The 4,177-nt window shown below is 45.1% G+C and overlaps 1 long non-coding RNA gene across 1 annotated transcript in view; it reads right to left on the bottom strand.

Moving 5' to 3' along the window:
• Window positions 1–1,376: 1,376 nt before the first annotated feature.
• LOC107555318 (uncharacterized) overlaps window positions 1,377–4,177 on the bottom strand; it is a 16,441-nt gene continuing 13,640 nt past the window's right edge. The window contains exon 3 of the long non-coding RNA XR_001605152.1: window positions 1,377–1,535. This is a non-coding gene — a long non-coding RNA (uncharacterized lncRNA). The remainder of the gene's footprint in view (window positions 1,536–4,177) is intronic.

The raw sequence follows: 4,177 nt of genomic DNA, 5'->3' as shown, positions 1-4,177 counted from the left end.
AGCAAACTCTCCGCGGTGCAGAGGATCTCTTTTCTCTGCATGGAGCTGGACTCGGTCAACCTCTCAGCACGTCTCTCAGTAGAGCGTGCACAGTCAATGCTGAACTGCCTGGGGTTCTTCCAGCGCAAGACGGCGGTTCCACTGAAACAGTTTCAGAGGCGGTGTGACGCTCCGCTATGTTTTCCGCTCTATGGACGCGCACTCCGCTCAGTCGCTCTAACCGCACAAGCAAGCGCTCCGTTAATATTCCGCTCACACTTACTGTGAACCAATTCCCGCTCAGATCCCGCTCCGACATAAAATTTCTCTAGTAGGCCTAATTGTTTACTGTTTGTAACGAAATTCTTGGATTATTGTCTAAAATTAAGCATGCTGATAAATAGCAATTATCATATTTTAGAGCGAAATTCTAACATTCTTCTTAATTTTATTAATTGTAATGTATTAATTAAAATGTATTAAATATATGAATCTAACCTTAGCAATCCTACCTAAAATGCAAAAACTGAAAAAAGTGTATTTGATTTTCGTTAACTTTATTTCCGTGAAAATAGCTGCAGTTGTTGTGCAATAGAACATTCAAAACAGGCTCATAAAAACGCACACACACACGAGATGAAATGTGTGTAGATCTTTACAAAATACACCTGGATTATAAAGCCTGTGAAAAGCACACACAAGATAAAATGCACTTAAAGAACGCTTGGTTTATGAACTGACGTCAATGAAAGAAACACACTTTCTAGTGTCAAGTTAAAATAGACCATAACTGCGGGGAACTGTGGTCTATTAAAACGTCTCTTGATGTTTACTGGATTTTAGAATTTACTTTAAGAAACATTAGCTTGGACAAAGTGTCAGGCTTCAGCATTCGCTGTGCCCGAAAACACTCGCTCAGCGCTGGAAGAACCACTGGAGATGCAGATTGAAGATTTTGCGGGAGGGATCCAGCACTGGTTTTCCAAAATCCAAGTGGTGTAGGCTAATATCTTCTGTCCTCTGTAGTTCTGTATTTAGGCCTATATACAGCTGTGTGTTAGCTTAGGTCTACAGTTTAACTGAGATTATTTAATAACTACGGAGCTCCGAATATAATTCGAATCAACAATTCGTTTCTATGACGTCAGCAGGTTTTATTATTTTTTTAATCAATTTATTATTATTTATAAATGTTAAGGGAACGAACGAATTAATTAACGAATGAACGAATTCGTGGCAGCTAAGCCTAAACAAGAGAACAAATACTTAATTTGTGGCCATAATTTAGACTAAACGAAAAAAATTATTCTTAATTCATGGCCATAATGTAGTCCTAACATAAAAGAGAACTAGCCTATTCTAAATTCGTGGCCGTGATTTTGTCTGCATGTCATGATCGGGGCTCCGTACAACCGAATATAACCTTAGCCTACCTGTTTATTCATTTATTATGGTATATAACTAACTCACCTTTTGCGGCACCATGTTTGCGGAGCACATTCTCCTGCTTTCTGGCAATGTACCGCTTCAGATTCCAATATGAATTGTTACTAACTCTCCCCGCACTCCCTGTCAGTTTCTTCTCCCTGCTCATTCTTAACTTACTTTACTTTACATTTATGTATAAGGCTTTCCGGGAGAATGGCGACTCCACCCCGAGACAGTCCAGCTGATTTGGAGACGCTTTGGGGACGCTCAGGTAGACCTGTTTGCCTCCCTGGACACGTCTCATTGCCAGTTGTTTTACTCCCTGGCCGAGGGACCCTCCTCGCGACAGCCCATCCTTGGCAAATTCCTCTGAGGAGGGATCTCCTTTCTCAGAGAGGGGGCACCCTCTGGCAACCGCGTCCAGACTTGTGGAATCTCCACTTGTGATCCCTGGACGGGACGCAGAGGTTCTAGGTGGGCTACCTCCAACAGTAGTAAACACCATCACTTCAGCCAGGGCCCCGTCTAGTAGACACGCTTACAGGCTGAAGTGGAACCTAAGACAGCGCTCCTCACCGCTTTGGCCTCGGTCAAGAGGGTAGGGGACCTGCAGGCATTCTCGGTTGACGATTCGTGCCTAGAATTTGGAACGGGTAACTCTCACGTTGTCCTGAGACCCGGGGCCCGAAGTTCCCACCACGCCTTTTAGGGATCAGGTGGTGAACTTGCAAGCGCTGCCCCGGGAGGAGGCAGACCCAGCCATCGCTCTGCTCTGTCCCGTTCGCGCTCTGTGCATTTACGTGGACCGTACGCGGCGCTTCACGACCTCAGACCAAGTCTTTGTCTGCTTTGGAGGACTGCAAACGGGAAAGGCTGTCTCCAAACAAAGACTTGCCCACTGGTTAGTGGAGGCTATAGTCTTAGCTTACCAGGCCCAACAGTTACCATGCCCCCTCGGAGTGAGAGCTCTACGAGAGGAGTGGCATCTTCTTGGGCATTGGTGCGTGGCACCTCGATAGCAGACATCTGTAGAGCTGCCGGCTGGGCGACGCCTAACACGTTTGCGAGATTCTATAATCTCCGTGTAGAGCCCGTGTCCTCTCGTGTACTCACCTCAGGTAGGCAGTAACACCGGACCCGCTTGGTGTCGATCACGCTTGCTGCGCCATTCCCCTCTAAGGACCGGATACTTGCGCTTTTCTGCTTCTCAGTTCAGTTCCCCATGGCTAACCCTGTTGGAGTTCCTCCCGCACCCTCGGCGGTCAGGCCTTGTGCTGGGCTAGGTGTCCGTGTGTAGTGATTCCCCCTTCGGGCAATCCCACATGTGTACTCTTCCACGGTATGGCTCCCCTCACGGTAAGCCCGTGTCTTTCCCTGGCAGTCGTCAGACCATCTCTGTTGTGTAGTCGTCTCACCCCAGGCGGGTTGAGTCTACCACAGGGAATTCCATACGTAGCACTGCCCTGGGCCAGTCCATATGTGTTTTCCACATGATACCTCCTATGCGCAGGATGTGGCTTCCGTAGCATTCCCAGCTGGGTCAAGAATGCTCGACTACGAAGCGAAAAGCTGATGTGCGTTCGCACGATCTCTCCTTTTCTACCCGTGCTGCGGGGCGGGGTGCGCGTGGCGAAACATGCACGCCAACTGTCATTGGCTTGTTTAGTTAACACTCAAAGGTGATTGGGCTCTCGGGCGAGATCCAAATTCGTCAGTCACGACTGACATAACGTCGAACATGACTGACTGAACGGGAACGTCTCGGTTACTTGTGTAATCCTCGTTCCCTGAAGGAGGTTAACGGAGACGTTACGTTCCGTCGCCACAGTTGCTGTACCACCGCTGTACGGCCGGGGCGCGTAGTCTCGGCTCCTCAGCGAAAAACTGATGTGCCAACTGTCATTGGCTTGTTTAGTTTACACTCGAAGGTGATTGGGCTCTCGGGCGAGATCCCAGTTCGTCAGTTGTCTCATGTCTCCGTTCCCTTCACCGTCCGCGTTTTGGTTCAGTTTGGGCGAATGCAAACAACTTATTGATCATGAACCCAACATTCAATCTACCTGAGGGAAGACGTCTACATTTTAATTCAGTTAAATAGAGAGAGGGAAAAAATGCATTTAAAAAAATTTACTTCTAGTATATTCTTAAACTTGGACCTCATTATTGAAGTACAAATCCAAGCACCAGAAGTAGCCCACACTCTCTAAGTTTTCTTTAATTGAAAAATATGCATTTTCCTTCATTCAAAGGCTATATGGTTGCAATGATTTTTTAGTTAAAAACTTTAAATGCCTTTGTTTAAAATGTTTTATTGACTGACGTTTCATAGACCTTCAGTTGTTACGCTTTCAAATTCTATGCCATTTGTAATTTCACAGTATTTCCACCCCCTAACTTACTACACTTGTGAAGTCACAATTCTATATTGGTACAATTTACTCAGGCCGATGACATTTTTTGTGTGACATTAAAATTATTTTTAGAATAATTGCACATAAATAGGTTAAGCAAAACTATTGTGATTATTTCCGAGAACTATTTGACTGCAGGCAGACATACATTACGGTACAGTACAAATATTTGGAGCATCCCTTATTCTGTCCTTTATTTTCTTAAAGAACAAACACTTATTTTCTACAAGAATACAAGAATAAACACAATTTTCTTAAAGAATAAAAGATAAAGAATCACAATTGTCCATTATTTTCCATTTCTGAAGTTAATTGGCAACCCTAATGATGACGTAATTATCTTTTGACTCCCCTGACAG

Source organism: Sinocyclocheilus grahami, unplaced genomic scaffold (genome assembly GCF_001515645.1).
Source record: "Sinocyclocheilus grahami isolate Dianchi unplaced genomic scaffold, SAMN03320097.WGS_v1.1 scaffold531.1, whole genome shotgun sequence".
NCBI lineage: Eukaryota > Metazoa > Chordata > Actinopteri > Cypriniformes > Cyprinidae > Sinocyclocheilus > Sinocyclocheilus grahami.
Note: the sequence above shows the minus strand (reverse complement) of the source record. Positions and strands in the feature narration are given on the sequence as shown.